Here is a 27308-nt window from a genome sequence, read left to right as displayed (position 1 = left end):
TGGTCCCCGCTCGCCGCAACTAGAGAAAGCCCTCGCACAGAAACGAAGACCCAACACAGCCATAAATAAATAAATAAATAAACCCAAAAGTTAAAAAAAAAACAAAACTAGGTAGAAATGACCACATATTAAATCCTTAGTGATTGCTCAAGAAAAGCTGAAATCTTAAGTGTTACATCTATTAATGCCAAGGTTGGGTTTTTTCCGATGGGAACATTGGATGCTAAAATCAACAGGGATTTTCAGCTCAAGATGGCAGACTAGGAAACATATTTCCTTTCTGTTCCTCCTGAAACCATATTTAAATAAAACTGTAGAAATACCAAAATTAATCAACCAATAAAAGCCAAGACATTTTGGAAGTCATCAACCACAGAAAGATTTCAACACATTTCGAGAAGGCAAACAATGAAATGGAGGAGCCATGAATAAAATAATTAAGAAAAGACTACCCTAAGTAAGGTCTGCACAAAGCCAGTCAGCTTTTGCTGAGCTCTGGTTATAGTAAAGGGCAGAGGAAAGAAGAGGGGCTGAAAACAAGGAGACAAAAGTCACTTAAGGAAAAAAAGTTCATTTAATGAGCTCCAGGGAACACTCAGCCTGCTGCCATCCTAACTCATGAATTACAATGGATTGTTGGTAAGCAAGACAAGAAAACAGGGAACAAACAAAACAAACAAAAATCAAGACATTGTTTCTTACTGAACTCTTCTCAAATGAAATCAAGGAATTATGGTTCAATGCCACAGCTGTAAATCATTTCTGCTCTTGGAGAGGTTAGAAAGGGCTTATAATATTTACCCTTTTTTTTCAGACAGAATTTAGGTCTGAGCAAAACCTTTTGTGTCCTCCAACCCCAGAGTTTATTGGGGATGGAAGTCCAAATTTGCTGTGACATACCATAAAAAGAATCTCATGAGCAGAGGGTCAAACTAATTTTGGAATATATGAATTATGCCCAGTGTTATTTTCAATAGATTTTAAACAAAAATATATAAATACATTTTTACTGATCTATATGATTCTGGGTTCTGAAACTTCTACATGTCACATGCGTGATACATAACACACAATGTCAGCCCCAGGAGAGAGAAAACACTCCAATGAAGCAAGCCAAAGAAACAAGTTTTAAACAAGGTAAAGTGATGTGTAGACCAGGATTGTTCAATTCTTTCCTGTCATGCTGAAGCTTCCAGCTCCTGAATAACAACACATGTTTCCCTTGTCCTAGACACCCAAGAGTACGTCTCCTCTCTTGGGCATAACAATCTCTAGAGTTACATATGTGTAGTAAAGAGTGGACCCAGCTGGCATACTCACAATGACCAAATTGTGTTGATCGTACTTTAAACCAATACATTGCTCCACGATGAAGTTGCAATAAATGATATATTTGCTTTCTAGACATGTATGAGATGCCTTACTGGATATACCCCAGGAAGGCCAGAGAAACTGGCTTCTAATCCATACGGAATAATTCACTGGTGAATTTCTTTCAGGATAGCCCATGATTTATCTAGAATATAATCTTTACATATCTAGATCCTTCAAACTAGACAAAGGGAAAATCTGGGCTTCAAGCCTCAATTAGAAATGTGGAATGGTGCTATACTGACAACTGGTGGTCCCTGACCTGTATCTTCTGAGATTAGAACCCAGTGTGGTAGATGACCAATTCATGCGTTGAACAAAAGAAGACCTCCTACAGGGCAGTGTATCTGTTCGTTACAGGTATGGCACTTAGGGCTAAGTACCATAAGGACTACAAGAAAAAAAGAAAAAAAAGGAACACATGAAGCATATAGGATAAGGAGGCGCCACAGTCCAGAGCACGAGCTCTGGAATCACACAGGCTTGGTTCGAATCCCGGCTAAGCCACTACCATCTGTATACCCTGAAGAACAGTCGAAGGTTTAAATGTTGTTTTACCGAATTTCAAAAAAGAAGTGAAGAAAGAACCTGTCTGTCAGGAAGGGACATCGCGGGGTGCAGCATCCAGTCGGGTCAGGGCTCTGCATCCCCTGCTCAGAAACCTTCGCCACCTGGCTCATGGTGATGCTGGCAGCTGAGCAGCCCTGGAGAAGGCGATCCTGTCTCCAGGCCTCGCAGAGAAGCTGGGGAGGTGGCCCATACCCTGGTAAGCTCTGGGTGCCTCCTGCACTCAGCTCTGAGCAGGCTCTGGCCTCTGGGCCCCGTGGTGGGGAAGGGCTGGCCAATACATACGCAGGGCTGAGGGGCCTGCAGAGTCGGTGCCCAGGCAGGGTGAGCTCTGGAGGAGAAGGCTTCCACAGTCCCCAACAGTCTCTGCATGGTGGCCCATCCGGTGCCAAACACCTGGCACCCACAGCGAGAAGTCCCAGCCACTAGAAAGTCCAGAAAGGGCCCCGCCCTTTGCCCTTGGGCCGGGGTTTCTCCACGGGCTAGGCTTGCATGTGCCCCCCGCCTCACCCCCTGCCCTGCCCGCCCTTTCTCTGTGACAGGTACAATGGATATGTCACAGAGCCAGGCTGAGCCGTGCAGTGTCCAGTGTGTGCTAGACCTCGAGAGGAGTTAGAAGCTAGGGAGAAGCTCTCCCACTTTCACTCTCTGCTCTCAGATCAGGCAGGCAGCAGCTCTGATACGGAAGCTATGGACACCACACCTCCTACCCAGGCTGCCATTTTCCATTCTGCTCCTGTTTTCCCCAGCACCCCACTTACGGCTTTGGCGGGCATTGGTGCTTCAGCAGGCAGCACCTCTGACCCCGAACCTATGGACACCACACCTCCTTCCCAGGCTGTCATTTTCCATTCTGCTCCTGTTTTCCACAGCACCCCATTTACGGCTTTGGCGGGCATCGGTGCTTCAGCAGGCAGCACCTCTGACCCCGAACCTATGGACACCACACCTCCTTCCCAGGCTGTCATTTTCCATTCTGCTCCTGTTTTCCCCAGCACCCCATTTACGGCTTTGGCGGGCATCGGTGCTTCAGCAGGCAGCACCTCTGACCCCGAACCTATGGACACCACACCTCCTTCCCAGGCTGTCATTTTTCATTCTGCTCCTGTTTTCCCCAGCACCCCATTTACGGCTTTGGTGGGCATCGGTGCTTCAGCAGGCAGCACCTCTGACTCCGAACCTATGGACACCACACCTCCTTCCCAGGCTGTCATTTTCCATTCTGCTCCTGTTTTCCACAGCACCCCATTTACGGCTTTGGCGGGCATCGGTGCTTCAGCAGGCAGCACCTCTGACCCCGAACCTATGGACACCACACCTCCTTCCCAGGCTGTCATTTTCCATTCTGCTCCTGTTTTCCCCAGCAACCCATTTACGGCTTAGGCCGGCACTGGTGCTTCAGCAGGCAGCACCTCTGACCCCAAACCTATGGACACCACACCTCCTTCCCAGGTTGTCATTTTCCATCCAGTCTGCCCCGTCTCCAAGTAGAACCACTACCCATTTCACAGTGCTGTTCCAAGTTCTGGGAACACACCACCCAGTGGTAGCAATGCCTCAGCCCATGCCTCGACTCATTTACCTGCAACGCTGGCCAGCAGATAGACCAACACTTCAAAGTTATGACAGAAAGTTGAGTAAGTTATACGCTTGGAATTTTATTTATTATTATTAACAAGCACAACTGTAGTGCTTAGACTATAACAAGTACTATTCTAAGTGCTTAGCAAATATTAACTCACTTATTCCTCATAATGGCAACCCTATAGGTAGGTAATATTCATAATATTCACTTTTTTGGGGGGAAACTGAGGCCCAGAGAGGTTGAATAGCTTGCCTAATGCCACACAGTAAGTAGGTGGCAAAACCCCAGGATTAAAACCAGACCGTCTAGACTTTCATCACTTTGTCGTGTCACCTTGTTATAAGCTGTGGTTAGGGAAGGGACTAAATTGACAAGACTCTGAACTAAAAGGAGAAGGCAGAAATGAGAAAATGAGTGATCCTAGAAACTAGAGAAGATTTAGGCTCAGAAATTTCTGGTGATGAGACCCGGAAGAACAAGAACTTGGTTGGAATATTAACTTGGGGTAGTATCTGAATCCATTGAGAAATGGTTTTGTTTTCTGTAAAATTTAGAAAGGCCAGTTGGATGAAGATTCATGAACAAAAAAGTAGAAAGGAAAAGAATAAGGTGCCTTAAGTGAGACATAACCGCTTCCCTCTAAGTACTAGTGGTGGGGTCCTGTGGGAAAGGATGGAGCTCTCTTTACCAGGTTTGTCACCAGGATGAACAAGGAGAAACATGGCAACCATTGTACTGGTTTTGATGATCCCTCAAAACCAAGGCTTCAGTTTCCAAGAACGACCTACGGTAGCATAACTACTGTGTGTCAGACATGCCACTAAGTGTGTTTCCAGTCACACATTTTAATTGGAGAAATAGTTCCTATGAGGTACGTATTAGTTCCCTATGGTTGCTGTAACAAATTACTACAAATGTGCTTGCTTAAAACAAAACACACTTATTTTCTTATGGTTCTGGAAGACAGAGGTCCAAAACCAGTTTCCCTGGGCTGAAACCAGGAGTTGACAGGGCCATCCATCCTCCTTCTAGAGACTCTGAGGGAGAATCTGTTTCCTTGCCAGCATTCCTTGACTTCTGGCCACATCAATCCAACCCCAACTTCATCATCACATTCTCTTTGGAGTAAAAATTCCCTCTGCCTCTCTCTTACGAGAACACCAGTGGTTATAGTTGGGCCCGTCCAGGTAGTCCAGGAGAATCTCCCCATCTCAAAACCCTTACTTTCATCCCATTGGCAAAGTCCCTTCTGCCATTTAAGGTGACATTCACAGGTTCTGGAGAGTAGAATGTGGACATTTGGGGGCAATGGTATTATTCAGTCTACTACAAGGTAGATACTATTATCTTTCTCAGATGTAGGAAATGAAGTTTAGGGAAGTAGTTTGTCTCAGGTCTACAATTTCCAGAGTAGAGATTTAAATTCTGCCAGTGAGACTTTAGGACACACTCTAAACAACTTTAATCTGTGTCCTTAACTACTGCATAATCCTTGGTTAAGAGTCACACTTAGGTATCAAGACCCAATTGAATACAACACAAATACTGTCTCCTCTTTCACTATGTTTGCCTGGTGTATTTATGAATCTTGCCCAGAGCAGAAGAGTTCAGAAAATTGTTATGCACGTTTACTAAGAGAAAGCATTTACTGTTTGATGTGCACGGAGTAACAGAAGGCTTTTTAAAATAAAATATGCCACCAAATAGTCAAGTGTCACAACAGAGGTAACCCCGTGGGAGTCATGAGGAGACTAAAATTATCTCCAATTGTGCAGGTGAGAAAAGTTTCACTAAAGGCAGGTGTAGTTCAGCTAAGCCCTACAGCACAGAAGTAGGAATCTGGATATGTATGAATGGGAAAAAAGACATTTTAGGCATGGGAAACAGTTTAGTGCAGAATGGATGAGAAATATGCATTAGACCTATTCTAAATCAACTGGCTTATTAACTCAGTAAATCAGATTTAGTCAGTCAAACTAGCTTTAGCTGATTACTTATCCAGGGGATAGCTGTTCAGAGTAATTTTTGTCATAGAACAGTAAATAAAATTGTTGAACTATAGCTTTAGGCTTGCTAAGTGAAATAGATTGCTCTAGATGATTTTCAAGTGACTTACTTGGTACTATTCACGAAATTGGGGATTAACAATTGCTTAAGAAAACATAGAGAATTGATTTTAAATAGTACGTGAAGTAGTTACTGTGTAAAGTATCTGTTCAGAAGCTCATGTTAAATGGATGTTTATAATCCCCATTGGACAACCAACTACTTTTTTGCAAATGGTAATGTGAATTGCTGTTGCATAAACTATAGTAATGACCACCTATCTAATTTGTTGTCCAAACCAGAAATCTTCTAACAATACTGGTCTCCTAATAAAAATAAGCACGAAGGTAACACACACTGGGTGTCTCCCATGTGCCTGTGCATGCATCTATATCTCACTGAACCCCCATAACAGCCCCCAAGAGAGCGACTCTGAGTGTCCCCATGCTGCTGGTGGAGAAACAGGCACAGGAAGGTTCAATAGTCTATCTACCTAAGATCACACAGAGGGTGGGAGAGCCCGTTTTTAAACCATCTGCCTCCAATTCCAGGTGCCAGGAGCCAGACTCAGCCTACAGGTCTCTTCTGCTCACCTGGAGGTGAAACCATGTGTAATGATTAGTCAAATCCTGTCTTCACTCATCAAGGTAGCTTGAACACTTGCACGTCCTCCAAGTAGCATGTAGCATAAGCAATAAGATGTTTGCCCCAGTATTGTCCAGGAACTTGGAATCAGCTGTGTCTAGTTAGGCTGAGCTGCTTAAGACTGGAGAGGACCACCGATCTTCCAACTGGGCAAGTGCCTTTTGACCTTCTGCCATCAGAGGGCCGAAAACTCCAGCCCGAGAATGTGCTGAGCCCTGTAGCCTAGTTACGCCAGCTCAGAACAATGATGAGCACACCTTTTCCCAATCACCTTTCCTCATGCTTCCCATGCCTCATACTGCCCTGCTTCTTTATTCTTTCTCCCATAGATACCCCAAGCCCCTTGCCTTTGGGGAGGTGGATTTGAGACCTATTCTCACGTCACTTCCTCGCTTGGCTGCCTTGTGAATAAACCTCCTCTTTGCTGCAAACCTCAGCATCTCAGTGTTTTGGCTTGCTGCACCTCAGACAAAATGGTTGGGAGCAGTGGTACAGGTCCCTTGACTGTGAGGGAAGCTGGTTACTAGTCGTCACGTTGCGGATGTTTTCTCCTCCCGGGGGGCAGACGTCCTGCTCTTCCCGAAAGAAGGGAGAAAGGCAGGAGCTGGACCCTTGCTCTCAGCGTCACCATCACCTAGGAGCTTGTTAGAAGCACAGAATCCAGGCCCCATCCAGAACTACTGAATAACAGCCTGCACTGAACAAGATCCACAAGAGAGGCACACCCATATTAAAGCTGGAGAGGCACCAAGCTGGAGTCCAAGTAGCTCATCCCTAGGGTCATCCTCTTCTCCGCAGCTAATGAAAATGAAGCAAAGATTCATCCCGAGCCTACTCTGCCTCAGTCACTTGGATATCACATGAGCTCATTTAATCCTCCCCAGAACCTGCAAATGAGACTGAGGCTCAGAGTGGTCAAGCACCCAAGGTTCCATAAAAGAACATGACCAAGGCTCACTGGAGCCCAGACCTCCAAAGAAGGCCCCTAGCACAGCACGGCACCACAGCAGCCCAAACCGTGGGCCTGGAGGGGAGGCCAGGGTCCCCACGCAGAGTTCACACCATTCGACAGATGCCCACAGCAGACCACAAGGCAATATGAGAAGTAAGTTCTTACTGTGGAATCTCTGAATTTTGAGATTTAAAGAAAAAAAATCTGTTTTGGGGGGCTGGTTAAAACAGTTCTACCAAGGAGTAAAGAGAGGCCATCTCAAGGCCCCTTCTGGACTTAGAATTTAATGCCTATTTATTGAGAACCTCTCTGTGCATTTGCTCAGTCCTACATCAAGATGAAGTTCTCTGTGCCCTAGAAGCTTAGGCTCTAAAAAGGCCACAGAAATGGGTGAGACCTAAAAAATGCCAGAACAATGCAACGGCCTTAATCAGACTGTCTTTGCTTTGCTTTGCTTATAAGTCACTGACTTTAAACTGAATATAGTGTCATGTCTTTATTTTTCTTGAAGTTTTTTTTTTAAAAGATCATATAAAGATTTTCTTCCATGGTAAGACTTTTATATTGTATTTTTCTTAAAATGGAGTGTGGTACATTTACCCTCCATCAGATGATTGCTTATAACTCACCTTGCTTTATTAAGAATACCGCTAGAGGCTTCTATGCCCCTAGTAATAAAAATGCATTTTCAGGCCCATTCAAACCCATGAAAATCCAAGTTTTCAGAGCACAAGATAATGAAAATTCTCTCGATCGGCGTCTTTTACTACTTTTAATCTGTTAACAGACCCTAAGTGTCTCAGATGAAAGGTACTGTAGCGGGAATTGCCATCGTTAACAGCATTCCATACAGGTAACTCTTGACTGTTCCAATTTCTCAAAAATTTGGACACTTTGACTGCCTCTAGAACATCTCTAGGGTGTGTGAAAGAAAAAAAGAGGCCTGTACAATTTATTTCTCAAAATATACACAGAAATATTTTGCACATACAAACAGGGAAACCTTATAAATAATGTATGGGGAGCAATGTAATGTAGATAACGGAACTACTCATTTCGAAAGACAACACTGTCACCAAGTGTCCCCTCACCAAAACTGACTGCGAATTTTTAGGGGCCGCCAAACCAGAGATGGAGATTTATAGGAACCTGGGATGTTTGAAAAATGGTTTTGGACGACCTCCTTGAGGAAGGCACCAAGCGTCATCCCAAATTGCAAAAATGGCTCCAGGTTGACTCCTTGTGTCCTCACTCTTTGCAACGTGACATTCCAACTTCTCCCATCAAGAGGCAGAGTTGATTTCCCCACCCTTGAAGGTAGGTGACTTGCCATGGCCAATAGAAGGCAGCAGAAACGATGGTGTGCCAGTTCAGAGCTAGGTCCCACGATGCTTCTACTCTCCCTCTCGGAGCCCTGCTACCCCCATGAGCACAAGCCCCAGTTACTAGCTGGGGCATAAGAGGCATGTGGCCCAGTCAGGCCCCTGGCCCGGCTACAGCCAGCCCCCAGCTGACCCCACAGGTGTAGCAGCAATTCCAGCCATGATAAGCAGGGTTGAGAGGAAGAATTAAGAGCATAAGCGTATGCTATAATTTATAAACCACTCTGTCAACCTACGACATTATTTTTCAAAAGCATTTTTGTTATTTTGAATCCCTGTGTGTACATATTGAAAACAGCACTCCAATGATTGTTGGAGAGCAAAGGATGCAACCTGAAACTGACACTAAAATATATTAGTTTATCCAGATTCACATATTTGTATAAATTACTAGAAAATCATCTGAAGAAAAACAGACACGAATGAAAAAAACAGTCCAAAGAACACGGGTGAAGAAACATGTCAATTTATCACCAACTAGTACATCAAAGATGTAATGGAAAGTATATGTTTGGTTCTCTGTATAATGCTGTATAATTTTCACCACAAAAGCATTATTTGATTTGTACATACTTGGAAGAAAACAAAGCATTAAGATTATCTGCTGGTGTGAAAACTGGCCCCTATACACAGAGGGCAACGAGAGACTGAAGAAAGAGGCAGCTCGCTCTAGACAAGTCAGTGGCAGTTTTAACAAGCAAGGGAACCTGCTTACAAGGCTTGCCTTGGTCAGCTGAAAGACGAATAGATCTCAGCACCCACCTGCCAGGATCTTGAGTTTACATAGAGACCTTAACAGGCTTCAGTCACGTATACTGTCCACATGGTCTCAAGAACACATTACTCGCTCAAGGCTGAGTTCTTGAAAATGGTTCCCACTGTGGGAATGGTGGGCAGAATGTATATTCCAAGGTCAGGGGAGGGGGTGAGGAGTCTCTGATTGCCCGGGTCCAGCTCTCGGGTCAGCTGGCGGTTATGCCCTCTCAATGGCCTCCTCCGACATTTCAGCAAGGAAGGATGCCAGAAAAGATAGCCTAGGGCAGAAACCACTCAACTTGTTATCACGAATGCCAGGGCAACCCAAGCAAGTGGATATACAAGCCTACGTAGGGCCTGAAGTAGGAAGCATTTGGGGACTACACCTGGGCCGGTACTGACCTCCCTCCCCAAAGGGACAAGGAGAGCAGAAACCTGGATGGAGTCAAGACAGAGAACAAAGAAAGGCAAGGCTGGAGATGGAGCAACGTGTGGATCCAGGAGCATGTGTCTCAGAACTGCTGGGGCTCTGCAGACCAGCTGCATCCCCATTCTCCTTGACCCTCATTGGTATAGTTAACTCAGGGTGGGCTCATTCCGGCTGCCAAGTCACTTCCCACCTGTCCATGGAGTTGACAGTTACTTGCTCACAGTGAACCAACCTCCCTGGACCTAACAGCTACTGCAGGAGGCGGTAGTGGAGAGCAAGGTGACGACAATGACCAGATGAGAAGGAGGAAGAGACGCTCAGTGGACCGACTGGGTGGATTGATGGTGTGGGGTTAAGTCTGCAGAGCTAAAGGGGCCAGATGGAGAAAAGGGAAGGGGAATCATGAGGATATAGTCAAGCCCCATCTTACGGATGTTTCATCCATATGTTGTATACAAATTCCATTAAATTTGCTCTGAATGAAAAAGAGAGAACAAAATTATCCTTTAAACCATGTCAGTGACTTCATTTACCATCTCATTTGATGAGCTCATAGCCCAGGGTCAGAGGGAAGTGGGAGCTGTGAGTCTGCCATCTCTCAGGAAGTCTCAGGCCTCAGAGGCCCCTCATAGCCAAACAACCTCACCTTTTGCACTTTTCAAGCAACGTTATTCCTAAGTGCGAGTCACCCTCTTCCTCGGGTTCTCCAAGAAACAGCAATCTCTCCCAATGAGAGAGGAGAATTGGGCTACTTTGGCTTTTTGAGGAACAATATGTAGTTCTCCAAAATGGTACCTGCCTGGGGGATTTTTCAAGAAAATTAACCATCAGTAGTGATTTGTTTGTCTTCACATAACGTATGACCCAGATGTACTGAGAAATAAGAAAAGGACGAAAGAATCAAGGGCAGCTGATCCAAGGAGGCAAGGGGCAACTTCCACAGCCTACGTGGAAAGCTAGAGAAAGGGAACATCCAGCTGGTGGGAGCTGAAGACAGGGGCCAGTCCTCCTTGGGCTCGGGATGCCACCCTCTCTTCCTACATCTTCACGCTCTCCTTCTCTGTTGGCCCCTCCCAGCCAGAGTTAAAGAGCCACAAGGAAATGCCCTCCTCCACTCTATTCTCCTGTCCTATCCACCCCTCCCTTCTTTCCCTTTGCCATCAATTTCTTGACTTGCCCCCCATTGCTCCCCTCCCATCTACACTGCGATCTGGTTTCTGCCCCACTACTCTCATGAAACTGATCTCCTTGAAGCCCCCAATGATTTCTCCGTTGACAAGTCCAGGGTACTACTTCTCAGTCCTTATCTATGTGACCGCCAAGCCGAGTTAGATCTTAAACAACGTCTCTGTCTTGAAAATCTCTTCCCTTGGCTTCTGCGCCACCCAACCTTCCTGAAAGTTTTCTGTCGCTCGGCACCCTCCTAGTCTCTTGCTGAGCTGATCCTCCTTGGGGTATTTCTCGGGGCTCTGTATTAGGCTCTCTGCTCTTCATCCTCTATGCCATCTCCCTGAAGGACCTCATCCTCTCCCCTAGTTTCCATTACCAGCTAAGTCTGTCTCCATCTAAGACCACTCTCTGCACCTTTCAATCTATATATGACTTCCTGTTAAACGTCTCCATTTAAATGTCTCATAAGGCACCTCAAATCCAACACGTCCATATTACTGAATGTCCACTCAGAAAAACAGCCCGTGACAGGTAGTTCAATACGACAAATTTCATATGGTGATGAAAACGCTAAAAGGCATAATGGGATGGTGAGACATCCCAGAGAGTCACAGCAGAGGAAACCACACCCACCCCACTGCTGGGCTGGTGGGCAAAGAAGGAAATGGTGTTGCCACAGCCGCCAGGCAGGAGCTGGAAGCACAGAGGGAGTGGCTGCCTGGTGGGGCAGTCACTCAGAGCAAAGCGGCCACCAGCCCTGCTGCAGCTGCCCAAACAGAGAGCGGAGGGCGAGGGAAAAATACGCTGGCTTCTCCCATCCCCCTGCCCTCCAACCTCTGGCCAATGCTTTCCATTGGCTGAACCTACCTGGAAAAGAGTTGGCGAGGAAATCTGGGCGATGGGGTTTGCAGGATCAGCCCTGTGACACGGAGCAGAGCAGTGGAAAGGCAGGGAGCCGGTCTGAGGCACACAGGCAGATGGCAGCGCAGTACCCACTTCTCCCTACCTCTCCTGTCCCACTGAGTGGAACCATCTTCATATGCGACCTTTCTCTTCCCTCATCTCCCACATCTACCCATCCACCCTCTAAGTAGCTCATCCATTCCTCTCTCTTCCTCACAGCCACCGCCATCACTCACTATCGTTACCGCAGCAAGCACCGCTCTGCCTTCTCCTGTCTCCAGACACCCTCTTCTAAGCAGTCACTACACTCCAGCCGGAAGGATTTTTCTCAAATGCGTATCTTACGTCACTCTGCCACTTCAGGTCCTACAATAGCTGGCCCATTGTGCTTAGGATCCAGTCCACATTCCATGGCAGGACTTCATCGCGTCTCCAGTCTCCCCTCCCCTGACATACTCCTCCACCCTCCACGTTCCCACATCCTGAACCTCAGGCCCCTAAACTTCCTGGGGCAGCTCTCAAGTCAGGGCCTTCACACGTGCTGTTCTCTGTCTTCACAGAGCCCTCCGCTATGCTCCACCTCTTCTGACTTAACCCCTCTCGTGTTGGCCTCAATGGCAGTGCTTCTAGGAAGACTTCCCTGGTCCTCCTCACCTGTGTTCCCTTGCACCCAACACTTTCCCCGGTGGTAGGGTTATCAGATTTAACAAATAAACCACGCAAGTTTAACCGGGTGTCCTGTATTTTATCTGCAACCCTACCTGATAGGCACTTGTCCCAGAGCATGACAACTGCATGTTGATATTTTAAGTTCCCTACTAGGCTCCAAATCACTTAAGGATAATGATCTTGTCAATACGATTCCCCATTTTGCTAACTAACTAGGTAAGGTTGGATGAATGGATCAGTGACTTGCGGATGGGAGTTTTTACTTGAAATCGTATAGAACTAGACTTCAGCCTTAAACAGGAGAGATGCTGAAGAGACTAAAAGGAGGCTAATTACAATTACTCACCCAAGTGGAGGCTCCTAGGTTAGTTCTGGGCCAGGCTCTCAGGGTGTAAGACAAGAACTTGGAGGTGGAAATTGTACACTAAAGGGAAATGACAAGAAGGTATGACTGGAAATGATTATTTAAAGCTTTCAGCCTGCACAAAGCTAACAGACTAACTTCAGCTGGTTTGGGGATTGCTCTGGCTCAGTTCTGAGTCCTTCACACAGCTGGGAAGTTTATGCTCCTGCTGCTGGGGTTAAAACAGTGGAAAAGGCCAGAAGGGTGATGCCAAGGATCATTGTACTCTTTTTACCTTGCGATGGTTTTCTAATAGAAAGCTTAAATCTTGCTATTTTCAGACCCGGTACCCAAGGGCAAGTACGTAACAAATACGAAAAAAATGAGGAAGGTGGAAGAAAGGCAAATTAGAGCACACCATCTAAAGAGGCAGCCTCTACTGGCTGCAGACAAACCTCCATGCTGAAATGCAGGCCCAAATTTTCTCCCCCTTCAAGAAAAGACAGGAATCAAGATGTTAATGCTTCATCTCATGATTTTTTTTAACGTGCCCATTAAGTCAATAAGTATGAAATGGTTCAAAAAGAACACAACTGTAAGTTTATTACTCCGTGTGGGCTTCCAACACTGTACCGTGGAATCAACATGTATCTCTAGGCTGAGATTCCCCTCAACTTGCAAACCTCAGGCAGATGCTGATTCAAATCCCAGAAGCCACTAGTTGAAAATCAACATCTGAGATGCTCTGCGGAATCTAGGGAAGCATTTGCTAATTTGCTCTGGGGCGAAATCTTCTAACAATATCCAGGCATGAATGTAGATAATTTTCCCATGCTATCAATATAGTCATCTATATGTTTAGTCAACATTTATTGAATATCACATAGGGAAGGTTTGGTGGTCAGTAAATAGTGGAAAGAGGCCCAGAAAAAAAGGGGGTACACTCAGGCTTGAAATCCAGCAGGTACACGCCTCTGCTGCCATACCAGTTATTTATATACTTATCTACTACTTCCATCCTAGTTGGTTAACAGTCTCTGCTCCAGCCCTAGCCCTGTGGGCCTCAGACCCCAGCAGTGGGCCACTCATCTGTGGCCACCTATGGCAAGGTGGTGCTTTCCTGTAGTCATCCTCCTTTGGCCACTTGTAATTTTGCTCTCTTTAGGGTACCATACTAGTTGTTCAATATTTTGAGCATCACACACCAACTCTCCTAAGAGAAAGTAAAGTGATAAATGTTCCCCCAAATGCTCACGTGGCTTTTGTCTCTCCTTAACCTCTTTTCTTGATTAACTCCTGCTCAACCATTCAGATCTCAACTCAAATGTCACTTCCCATTTCGCCGTCTGGACTGTGTCTCCCTGACATTTACTCTCACAGCTCTGTTCTTTCACTTCATATCTTGTATCCATTTGCTTATTTGTTTGTCTGCCTCCCTGATGAAGCTGTAAGCTCCAAAAGGGCAACAAAAAGCAGAACTCATTTGGCAAACTGCACAGGCTTCTATATGGTTTAGGTGGGATTGGCCACCTACCCAGCTCCAAGGATGGGTCCTGTTGTATTCCAGCCAGTTAGCATGTCCCTTCCTCTGGGTCCTACTCATTGGCACAGGAATGAGAACCTGACCTAAGGCAGCCCAAGCAGAGTGAGGCTGGACACTCTGGCGAGGAAAGCAGAGCTACAGACCTGTTCTGAAGAGGCAATGTCACCAATGTGGTTATCATGAAGCATGACACGAAGGAGGACAAAGACGCAGAGTCCTAGAAAGGTGGCTCTGAAGAATACACACCATGGGCCTCTGCGGTAAACCAGATCTGGGCTGGCCCTTGTCTTTGGACTTTTCAGTTACATCAACCAATAATTTTTTTTTTTTTTTTTTGCTTTAGCCAGTTGGGACCAAGGTTTCTATCTATTGTGACCAACAAAATCCTAACTGATATATCTTGCCCCTGTATCCACAAGAACCTTGCTCATGGAAGACACCATATCTTGAACAATATGCCATTGGGAGAACTGGAGATGGCTTAATGGGGGAGGCGACTGGGTAACATCAGCTGGAGCCTTAACGTGAACATAGTTCTTTAGAAAATATGTTAGACTGCCCTAGACTTAAATTCATCAGAAATTCAGGAGTACTTTCCCCAGTGTGTTTTACAGCAGAATTGTTCCTACCTGAGGTTATTAACCTGCTCACCTGTCATTTCCTAAGAACTCCTAAAGATTTCTGCTTCAACCCCTGGACATTCAACCTAAAGAACCTATGGTTTTAAACTGTGGGACGGGAATAGGAAAGAATGATTCAGCCTCTAGCCGCTTTTTACTCTGCTGGATAAGATCATTATTTTTTTCCCCCAGAATGACCTGTAACCTCCTACATTTCTTACGTTTCAACTTCAAGTTTCATTTCTCGGGATGCCTACAGCTCTTCACCTGGCTAGATGGAAGCCAAGATTTTACTTTTCTCTTGGGGGATATTCTGCGGGGCTAGAGTCATTAGAAGCAGCTTTAACTTTAGGTTGTTATATATATCACATCTTTTAAAGCATAATCAGGCTATGTGGTTCATGATCTGGTTATTAGATTAAAGGTCTGTGTGGCCAAAGGGCTGTACTTCTACAACTATTGAGAAATAAACAACCTTGACTAGACAGGGAAGGAAAAGTCTGCAAGTTGGTCCCTATATCCTGATCAGGGGATTCTTTTCCTCCTTCCCTGATTCACCAAAAAGCACACTTGCCCATACTGTTCACATTCTCAAAATATGTTTGTTACTCTCAGAGCTCCTGGAATATATATCCTCCAACGGTTGCCTTTTATCTATGAACTGTTCTGCACACCTCTGCTGCTTATACTTTAGGATTTTTTTTCCTTTGGGAGAGAGAAGAGTGGCTTGTAAAAATACTAGTGGAAAGTAAGCATTAAGAATCACTTCACCTTCTCCATCAAATAAATCCACCTGAATTACCGGCTCTATGAACCAGATAAGTAATTCAAAAGTTTGATGAAGAACAGAATACTTTGAGTCTCAAAATACCTCTCCATAAATTACTTACTAACTACAAAGTGACAAATAATAACTTGACAGTGGAGAAACTTCGTGGGCACCACCTTAACCAAGATGCTAATGAGACAGATGACCATCAGGTGGCTCCTGTAAGGATGCACAGAGAGACACACTGTCACCTCTGTGGAACCCCCATCCAAAGCACATAACATGAAACAACCATGAGGAAACAGAGCACAAACCCAGACCGAGGATCATTCTACACAACAACCAGCCTGTACTCGTCACAAACTCTCAATAATATGAAGAACAAAGAGGCTGAAGAATTATTTCATACTTAGACCAAAGTGACATGAGAACTAAGTACAACGCATGATTGTAGACTGGTTCCTGGGCTGAAAAAATTAGCCATTAAGGATGTTACTGGAATAAGTGGCAAAATTTGAATATGGACGGTAGATCAGTCAACAGTATCAATGTTAAATTTCTGACTTAGACCACTGTGCTGTGGTTTGGTAAGAAAATGTTGTTTCACTTAGGAAGTAATCACTATTTACAGGGAAAAGGGCACAATGTCTCCTTACCCTTAAGGGGTTCAGGAGAAAAAAAACATGTATATATGGAGAGACAGTGAATGCCAAAGCAAATAAAGCTAAATATTAATAATTGGTGAATCTAGGTAAAGCATATACAAGAGTTCTTTGTACTAATCTTGCAACTTTTCTTTAAGTTTGAAATTATATCTATAACTATATATCTACATCTATATAGATATATAAAATCAACACACACCATTCAAAATAAGTGCATCAACCTAAAATCCAGCCTATTCTTCAGGTATTGTTAGGTAATCTGAAGAGAGACAAAGGCTAGGATACCAACAGGGATTGGGTTAGTAGATTCATTCATTAGGGCCCTGAGTACATTTCTACTAACTTAAATTACGCTTTCATTTGAATAAAACATTTTGGACTTCCTTAAACTTAGTGCCAATTACTTATACATTTAAACACTCAAAGTATGAATTCCATAGTTTTCCCCAAGTGAGGCCCAAGGCTGTCAGTATTCTCGTGTGCTAACAAGTAAGCAAGGCCAATTTCCATAACCTAACTATAGGATTTCTGGCTACATAAACTTTTTCTAATATGCCCAGTTCCCTATTTTCTTAGAAAATCCAATTTGCTCTGGGATTTCAAATACCACAAGCTCTGGTTTTTGTCACAACAAATGAACTATTTTATTCTTTAGCTTCTTAAAAAGAAATTCAAGAAATCATTGCTCACTGCTAGCTTTTCTAGCTCTCTCCCAATATCTCTTTGATCAAGCTTTTCCATCCACTCTGGAATAATCCAGGGGTAATTAGAACTTCTTACCTTCTTTAGCCCAAAAGGAGCCAATTCATCACAAACTATCATGGATTCTGATTCTAAATTACCAAGAGCCCAATTACTAACCAAGGCGGGGAATCTTCTTTGCAATTAAAGTGATTGATTTCTTTGCAGATGCAGTAGCATTTCACTTAATTATGTTCAGTCTGATCAAATGTGAGAAAATTCTTCCTCATTTTATTTTCCTTCCAAAGAACACGATACAACAAACATTAATTCCAGAATGATACAAGGCCAGACCTGCAAGGGCCTTTGGCAGAGCTGGACATCTATCAATGGGTCTTGTCCATTTTACGGGGTTCTACTGGCTCCTGATGCTCTATAGGGGAAAAAAGGGACTAACTATTTGTTACATCACATAGTTCACCTAAGGGCTTGCCAAACCTTCCAGCATCTGCTAAGTTGTGATGAGACAGCATTAGATGTTTAGATAAACATAGACTAGCGCGGAACAGAACAATTTTGTTTCTTGTGCAGGCAAAGAACAGAGCCGCAGTGCTGGGGATGAAGCAGTGTGTGGAGGTAAACATAAGCAACGTGGGAACAAATCTGTTTTTTCTCACGTAGGTGGTATTAACATGATTAGATGTTGTCAAATTTTGCAAGAGAAAAATAGACAAAAACAGTTTGGGAGAAGAAGGAGGACACTCCGGAGGATATAAAGGAACATGAGGCCACCAAGCCTTACACAGATTTCCCAAGGCCTGAAAGACACCTGTCTGTCCACTTTGCTTTTAATCTTAAAGACTGGCCAGTTGTGGCTCCCGCAGCCTGTTGACCCGGGGCCTGCATCCTTATCTCCCCCCTTCCCCTCTCTCCACGTGGTCAGCAGACTGGCATCCGTTCACTCACTTGAGACATACAAAGGTCAAGGTTTTCGCTCGATGAGTATCTTCCAGCGATCTGTGCTCCAGACAACAGTGACTGCCCTTTGTCCTGGTATGAATGCAGTTGCTGAACGTTTTCCAAACACTTTCACACATATGTAAAGAAGAATCTAGGAGCCCTCCAAGATTTTAAATTTTAGTAAAAAATGATATTACATAGTAAGCTTTTGAAAAATTAAAACATCCACGTATGTGAGATTGTACCTCTGCCTTTACTGCAGGCTGTTTGTGAAATTCAGGAAGCCCTGCCTTTCCATTCATTAAACAGACAGTCACTGAGCACCTCCTAAGGGCAAGGCAGGATGCCAGGTGATGCAGGTGGAGAAACAGGGCTTGTTCCTTGCTCTGATGGGGAAGGCACGTAAGCAGACACCCTCGGCACAGGAAAACACAGAATGGAGGTGCTGTGATGGGATAAAAGGGTCACGTTTATAAGAACAAAGGAAAAGCGCATCCTTCCAATGCAGGAGACACAAACAAGGTCAGGAGGTTGGCAAGTGTCTTGAAGGAATGTCAGTCTTGCTGAGCGGGGGCAGGAAGTCCAGGCTTACCCGACGTAGCATGGGCATATATGCACACCACATTCCAAGAACCAGAAACACAAGAAAGAAGAAGCCAGACCAGACACCACAAAGCTGTGACCGTTGGGCTCAGAAGTCTGAGCTTTTTTTATGAACCAAGGAGGAGCATGAAGGGGAAGTGATGGTCCAACTGGCTGTGCTGGTAGGGGCAGATGGGGGCAGATGAGGCTGCTGAAATGATCCGCTGAGGGCTGACAGAGCTGGCTGTGGCAATGGGACTGGAAATAAGTGGAGATTCAAGAGATGTGGGGCCGGTACAAACCACAGGGACTTGTAACCATCATATGAATGGATGATGAAGGAGGCAAAATAGACTCTGAGCACTATTATATGTGAACACTTGGATGGCGTCCATGGACTGGCTGACTTTTGCTATTTAAACATTTACTGTGGTTATTAGTCACATCCTGCATGGAGCCCTCGTTTTAAGCTCTTTAAATATCCCTGAGATAAGTGGGGGAGTTATTTCAATCCTCCTTTTTACAGATGAGAGAACCAAGACTGGCAAGGCTTAGCCCTAAGCAGGAAACCCAACTAACCCAGCTAATTGGTGCAGAGCTGGGACGAAAGATCAGTATCGTCCTCACTACACAATCCAACGAAGCACGAAGATAGCTCAGAACTGTCCTAGCGGCATGTCTCCAGCCTAAGTGGGACAAAGTTCATAGAACTTTCTACCGTCAGCTGTGTTGTAAGGTGGTGTGTTGGTAATGTCCATTCCAAAAGCCAACGGAAAGCTACCAGTATGCTGAATCATTAAAAACATGGATGTACAGGACTCAAGTCTTACACCTTTTTGAACAAAATACCCTTCACAGATGCTATGTTTAGACTCAAGTTTTCCCAACATAAAGTTTTTAAAAGAACAATCTGTCTAAAAAGCATGTAAAGAAATTCATTGATGTTTTAGGACTTTAATGTCCTTCATACGGTCAACATAAAACACTGACAATGGATGAACCATTCGGGAAAAGACTCTTCAGCAAAGATCTTCCCGAACTCACAGCATCACTGGTCAAACGCCATAAAGAGAACAGTCACGTGAACAAACAGTAAGGGAGTTTAACGGGGATTTTTAGTTTAATAGCATAAGTGCAAAACCAACCAACCAACCAACCAACCATTTTTCTACCCACTGAAAGGAAAGTAAAAGTGAATCAGGGAGCTTCCAAATCTTGTGAAGCAGCTTAAAAAGGGAGAGGGGAGGGGGAAGGGGAGGCACACAACAGTTGAGAACGTAACACTCTAATGCACAAGGTCAAGGATCCTAACATTCTCAAAGTCTCAACATATACCAACAAGAACCGTATTCTTAGAAATATAAAGGCACAGAGATATAAATGCATAGAGATATAAACTATTTGGTATTAAGAACAGACCTTGCTAGATAAACATATAGGATGTCACTCTTATTGCTTTATGAGAATAACCGTATAAAGAAAGAATCCAGAAGACCCCACTGCTGTCATCTTGCAAAGGATCAAAATTCAGCACCTAGAGAGCCCCACCCACCCTCCATGCTGTGTGTCTGTGTGTCTCTAAAAATAATAACCTGCAATTTGCATATAATTAAACCCATAGGCAGCTTTGAATGTGAGATCTAGGCAGAAAAAGTAGCAGCAAAGACAACAGTAGCTAGAATTTGGTAGAAAAGCAAGAGAAGACTTTTTCAAAGCTTCCAGTTCAAGTCAGAATTAAGGTTAAGTTTCAACAGCTTGGGATAGCTGTGGATGTTTTGCTGTTCTCTGAAAAAAGAAGAAAATCTATCATAAGCATGTTTATTCGAGAAAAATACTGAGCTTGTTTAGTTTTTTTAGCCATGCCCAAGTGACTTTTGTACACTGTTCAAGGGCAGAGTGTATATTGGTTAGGATGTGCTCATAGCTGGTGCATCTCCAAAAAATGCTTCATGAAGGCTGCCAGCTTCTGGACATCTTCGATGGTGATAGCATTATGCAGAGAGGCCCGAATGCCTCCCACGGACCCAGAAGAACCACCGATGCAGCCATTAAGAACAGGAGCATCTGGCTTAGCATCTGGCTAAGCATCTGGCTTAGAACAGGACCCTCCTTCCCGTCACCAGCTCCTGCGAGAGTCACGGCACCTGAGACCATCGTGTCCAACCTCCCACCTGAAAGCCCCTGCAGGTGGCCAGGAGCTTCACACATCTCAGTCATTAGAAAATTCCTTTCCAACGCAGTGAAGGACCGTCACGCTCACATTGAACCTAGGTTAGCTCAACTCTTCGATGAGCCTGCCGTACAGGGGGCAGGGAGCGGGCAGCTATTCTCATGCATGAGAACATACATTTTTCATGGAGCTTACAGAATTAACTACTCTCTCCGATGTTCAGGGGAGCAACAGTGATCTGTTCTTACACTGAATAGGCATGTGCCAGCCGCACCAGAGATGGGATGGCACCCTTTGTGCTGTCAGAGCAGAGATTTTCAAAGGTAATTTTGACCAAAGCTCCTAGAAGGTGTGGCCCCCCCATGCTCTCAGCCGTGGAATCGTGCTAAGGGGCCTGTAAGCAGCAGCAGGAGAACCCCCGTAACAAATGGTCTTTCCCAACTAGTTACAATAACTGCTACTCCAGGTTGGGCAGGCTCCTAGATGTGTTTCATTCAGCGTCTGAAAACTAAACCAATTCTCTGACAAGCTTCTGGATGGGACATGTACTCACCACCTATGCCCTTTCAGGGAGATCATATTGAGTTCAAGAGCTTTGTCGAGAAATCTTTTTTCTAAAGCATCATCTCCTTTGGTGTCGCCAATGTGGAATGGAATATTTGTCTTGCTTCTATTCTGGGGCTCCACTGGACATCTGAAAAACATGTTTTTTGTTCCAGCTATTTTTCTGCAATGTGCAACTGCCATTAACAAAGCAACAGAAAGGTTTTAAAAACCATTTTCCAGATGCAAACAAGAGATTAAAAAAAAGATCTGTGCCAGGACATTTATAATTTACTTAGGGAGACCACTCTTGCATATGAAACAGTGAGCTAACATTCTCTTATACGACTCATACTTAATTTCCAAGAGCCTCAGTTTCCTCATCTGAATATTAGGAATAATAATAATATCTCCATTTCATACTAGTTATGACAGTTCAGTGGTACAACATATATGAAGCTTCCAACCCATGGCAGCCACACAGCAATGTGAATGACCCTTTCTCTACAAGGCTGCAGAGAAAAAAAAAAAAGTTGGTCCGAATAGTGGCTGTAAGATTTAAAAATAATGAGCAGCAGCTTTCAAAGCACTTAAAACACTGTATTGTCCCAAGCTGTGTGACCTTGAACAAGTTACTAAATCTCTCTGTTGTGCCTCTCTGATGTGAGGACGAAATGGCCACAAATTCTCTGCAGCCCTCCCAGCAAGAGGTGGGGTCTACTGCTCCACACCTTTTGAATCTGGGCTGGCCTTGTGGACTTGCTTTGACCAAGAGACTGCAACAGGAGTGATGCTGTGCAACTTCCAAGCTGAGGCCTCAAGGGGCATGCAGCTTCTATACCTGCCCTCTTAAAACATCACTGCCATGTAAGCAAGCCCGAGCTAGCCTACTGGAAATAACAGGTCCAGCCAACAGCCAGCACCAGCTGCCAGACAGATGAGGGGAGCCATTGAGACTCTAGGTGAATCACTAGATGACTTTGGTTGAATAAGTGATCTCAGATGAGACCAGCAGAAGAAACCACCCCAATGAGCCCAGCCCCACCTGCTGACTGAAAAGAATCCTGAGCAAAAGAAATGGCTGTGGTTTTTTTTTTTTTTTTTTTTTTTTTTTAAATATTGGCTATATCCCCCATGTTGTACAACACATCCATCTTAACCTTTTTTTTTTTTTTCTAAATTTATCTATTTATTTATGGCTGTGTTGGGTCTTCATTTCTGTGCGAGGGCTTTCTCTAGTTGTGGCAAGCGGGGGCCACTCTTCATCGTGGTGCGCGGGCCTCTCACTATCGCGGCCTCTCCTGTTGCGGAGCACAGGCTCCAGACGCGCAGGCTCAGTAATCGTGGCTCACGGGCCCAGTTGCTCCACGGCATGTGGGATCTTCCCAGACCAGGGCTCGAACCCGTGTCCCCTGCACTGGCAGGCACATTCTCAACCACTGCGCCACCAGGGAAGCCCCATGGCTGTGGTTTTAAGTCACTGTCTTGAAGTGTTCTATGATGCAAAAGTAGATAACTGATAGAATTTAGAACAGTGTCTGGAACACATTCAATGCTATGTAAATATCTATCGAAGTCAATAAATCTGTCTTTTTATTCTCAGCACCTTGCACAGGGCTCATACAGACTCTCAAAAATGAATGGGTCAAGTTTCATCTAGGATACGTTAGTATTTGACTTCAGTTTCTCATTTGGAAAGTAAGCAAGCCAAAATTATCTTCCACTGACAACCAAAGGAGACAAACAGAAGAGCTGACATGCTATTCTGGATTACAAGGAAAATATGTAATAACTATCTCCATTTTCTCAAACACATCCTGTCTTATTCTTCCACTTCTACAGGGTGGGTGGGACTCATTAAAAGTAAGCAACAAAGAAAAGCAGTGTGAGGAAGCCCCCATTAAAAGCTATGCTCGCCCCTCAGGGCACACACATAATTCCTGTTAAAGTTAATAGGAGTCAAGTGCACGTCGACGGACAGAAGAGACGCAAGCAGGGAAACCAAGTATCTGGTAATAGGCTTTGAGCCTGAAGTCTGGGCCCCCCTTTGCACAGGTAGTAGGTATCCTGGTTGACACTTACATTAAAAATTTAGTGTCTACCCTCTTTGATATTCTGCTGCCTCAGGCTCCCCAGGTGACAGTCCAAGTATAGAGCTGGAGCAGCAAAAAGGACACGTGCTTTCAGGAGAAAAAATATTAAAAGGGGGAAGAATTAAGAACCTGGATTTACAGAGAATCTGTATTGACAGTCGTCCCCCACACATTTACCCATCCTACTGTGAACGTAGGTGGTATCATGACAGCAACAATGTCATAACAACTAGAAACTGAAGATTAAATTTGCACGGTGCCCGAGAGTGTCCCTGGTGTGGGGCTGAGGGAAGGAAGAAAAAGATGAAGGGGAATTAGCTGCTCCCAACCTAGCAAGACGGCTGTGGAGGGAATTCAAATTCCACAGGACAAGCGCTGTGGAAGCACAGAGCTGAGCAAGTAACTCTGCCCGAGAGAAGGTTGAAGGTTTCAGAGGAAGGGAGGTGGGAGGGGTCAGGACAGGGGGAGACGAAGGAAGGGCATCTGGCAGAGAGCTGTGTCTGCCAAGGCACGGGGGATGCCAGCAAGTTCTCTGCAGCACCTGGGGTGTTGGGTGCCTGGCTGGGGGCAGGACTGCAGACCGCAGAGGGCCCTGCAGACACGCTCTCCTGGGAACTGGATCGATCGGATACTGGAGCAACGAGGAGCAATCAGGTCTGCCCAACAAGGAGTTCTGCATTTTAGAAAAAGCACTACGACATAGGGGCTGGAGGGTGGGGACACTGGGGGAGAGGCCTGCTAGAAAGCTCCCACAAAGAACTTTCTAGGTCAACAGAATTTGTGCTCGTGACCAAGACAGGGACACTGGAGAGTTTCAAGCATGGGCAGTAAATGCAAATGCCAATAGGGACCCAACGGTCATATAAATGAGTATAACAGGCCCAACATGACAGACTCAACACAAACTCCCTACGTTACCTGTTAACTGTGAGGGCCCGTTCTTTACTCCCACAGAGAAACAGTCTCCCTTTTGCTTGAAACATACGGCCCTCCCAGTCCGTTTCTCCCACTTTGAGACACGGGGATTATGAAATAAGACATCTGGATTTAAATCATCTTCCCATGTTCCAATAAGGGCTCACATTGTGTGTTTTAAACCCTGTGAGCCACACCGAGCACTGCCGTGGGCTGTGCTGGGCCACCGCTCCCAGGCGTTATCACTAAATCCCAGAGCGGGGGCAGGGCCTGTGGCCTGAATGAGTTGGGGGGCAGGGAGAAGGTGCCACGCTGACAGAGCGCTAGCACGGGGCCGGGTGGGCATGGAAGCAGCCGGTAATCCTGGGACTACAAAGCTTCCAGGACAGAGTCTGAGCAGCGCTCCCCAGGGAGTCTATGACGGAAGCTGATAAGGATGGTTGTGACTGGAAAAGCAGTGCCACAGTCAGTCACAGACATTTAGGAAATCCTGAATTAACAGGGCTACAAGGGTTTCTTGACTCAACTTCCTAGAGCGTCTCAAGAGCTCCGGTGAATTGTGAACTCCCAAGAGGATAATTCATATAGGAACACAGTCTTCCCCAAATGCATGTGGCTGAAAAACCCACTGCATCTCTGGGATGAGTATTCTAGAATGCCCACTGAGAAACCCCGGGACTTCCCAAGGTACCAGAGGGGTATGTGTGAGGGGAAAGTCACCACCTCAGCGCAAAACAGCATCTCACAAAGGTGGTGAGGGTTAGGAGGGCGCCAAGAAAACCGCAGGCAGTTGGCAAGCGATGACAAGACACTCGTTTCAGTGGTGTCTGCTCCAAAAGACAAACCAGAAACAAGAAAGGCGTGAAGAGTGCATCCTGAGGTGAGAGAAGCCCACAAAAGAGTCACTAGGCCTCTCCTGACTGCCTAACTTTTAAATAAAAAATTAACTCTAAATTTGCACACAATTAGGAAAACTAGAGTAAAAATATAAAGATCTATTCCCTTCCATAGAGGTGGTTTCCATTAACAGTCTTTTGTGCATTTTCAGGATCAGATACACAAATGTGTATACGTGTATATATGCGTGTTTCCATATGTACATATATACATACATAGTATTTACAAATACAAACATTGTGGGTTTCTAAGTGGAATAATAGACATGTCCTTTTCTACACCTGCTCTTTTTCCTTTTAACCTGATGACGTATCAGGTCATCTTCCCAGTTTGCTCACAGACCTTCCCCCTTCTCCACACACACGTTACTCCATATCATGGATGGATCCTAATTTCCTTCATCAGACCCCTCCTGAAGGACATCCGGGTTGTCTCTAGATTTTCCCCATTACGTAAGTATCCCTCATTGGACTTGTGGGTGCCTGATTTTATGCACACTTCTATGCAAGGCAGAGTACTGGCAGGGGGCAGGTGCCTAGAAGTAAAAGTCTTTGGTCAAAGAGCAAGAGAGTTTTGAACTTTCATGGATGCTGCAAACCTCGCTCCAAAATTGAACACATTTATTATTATTATTATTATTATTTTTTGAACACATTTATTATACTTAACATACGCAAAGTGTGTTTGTTCCCTTGTCTACACCAGATGTTATCAGTCTTTAGAATTTCTGCCCATGAGGGGAAGAAAATCCCATGGTTTTAATCTGCATTTCCTAAAGAAGTTGGCCCCTCTTCATTTGTCTATTAGCCAGCTGTGTTTCTTCTGAGTTGTTTGCTCATACAGTTAGAAACCACCCCCTGCCTTTTTAAAATTTGGTTATCCTTTTTCATTTATTTGTGGGTTCTTCTCTATATCAACAGTAACCTTTATATGTTAATACACTACCAAACTTTGGTGCCTGTCATTTTGTTTTGTTTATGTCTTGAACTGTAGAAAAGTTTTAAATTTTCATGTAATTAAATATCTTTTACTTTATGGCTTCTGAGTTTTATGGCTTACTTAGGAAGGCTTCTGTACTCCCTACACTTACACAGAAATTCTCTCCTGTATTTTATATTTGCTTCTTGCATTTAGTTGCATTTGCATCTTTTTGACTGACTAGAATTTGTGTATGCTGTGAGGCAAATATCTAATTTCTGTTTAAATGAATTATCAATGCTTCAATCAGTCAATTAGACAAAAAGTCAAGTTAGACTTTAAAATTGTCTAAGTTAAAATACAATTCTCAAGTAAACAGGGACCAGTTTCTGGACTTTTCCACCGATCCGTCTTTCCCTCTGCCAGTGGCTTTATATGTTAATAGATCATATGTTAACATTACATTTTATTAATGTTAACAAATATGTTTAAAATGTTTCATCTATCCTTTTGCACTAACTTTTTCAGGTGAACACTGAACTGACTTCTAGATATTTACTAATTTTTGTGACTATTGCGAATGGGATCTTTCCTTGTTTTTTATTGTTATTTCTGGCTTATGGGAAAGTAACTGACTTTCACATATTTAGACACAACTGATCACAATTCAGAACATGATCATTTCTAGTTTTTCCACCGATTCCTGCATTTTGAAAAAACAGTCATTATCATCTGTGATTTTTGTTGTTTCCTTAGTAAAGGCTCTGGAACCAGCCCTCCCGACTCTCCCCATGTTCTTATCCTGCCTGATCCCACTTCCCCGCTGCACCTGACCCTAACCTGTCTGTGCTGCTGTAAAATACTGTCTGTTCACAGGGTTGTGATGACAATAAAATGTATTAATATCTGTAAAGCGCCAAGGGCTCTGCATACTTTATTTTATTTTGGGGTTGTCACTAGACACATCACATGCTTCCCTCTCTTTCCTAAGGCCTGGACCCCACATGAAAGGGAGAAAAGGTGACCTCGTATCTGGATATGGATTTTGTCACTTCAAGAGCTTTATCATATTAAAATTAATATCTAATACATATTAAACACTATGTGTCAGGAACATCCTAGGTGCGTTCCAT

General features: G+C 44.5%; 1 protein-coding gene across 8 annotated transcripts in view; it reads right to left on the bottom strand.

Annotated features, from left to right (window-relative positions):
• Positions 1-27308, bottom strand: part of LOC133099081 (centrosomal protein of 78 kDa-like) — a 70385-nt gene that overhangs the window by 33079 nt on the left and 9998 nt on the right. For 4 of the 8 annotated variants that reach the window (XR_009702283.1, XR_009702284.1, XR_009702286.1 and 1 more), the window contains exon 7: positions 21363-21503. The exons of 3 other annotated variants lie outside the window; for them this stretch is intronic. The gene's annotated coding sequence lies outside the window, so the exon portion shown is untranslated. Of the gene's footprint in view, positions 1-12827; positions 12901-21362; positions 21504-27308 lie in introns of those variants that run through there. One more of the 8 variants, XR_009702287.1, reaches the window with a different exon arrangement.

Source organism: Eubalaena glacialis, chromosome 10, assembly GCF_028564815.1.
Source record: "Eubalaena glacialis isolate mEubGla1 chromosome 10, mEubGla1.1.hap2.+ XY, whole genome shotgun sequence".
Classification (NCBI taxonomy): domain Eukaryota; kingdom Metazoa; phylum Chordata; class Mammalia; order Artiodactyla; family Balaenidae; genus Eubalaena; species Eubalaena glacialis.
Note: the sequence above shows the minus strand (reverse complement) of the source record. Positions and strands in the feature narration are given on the sequence as shown.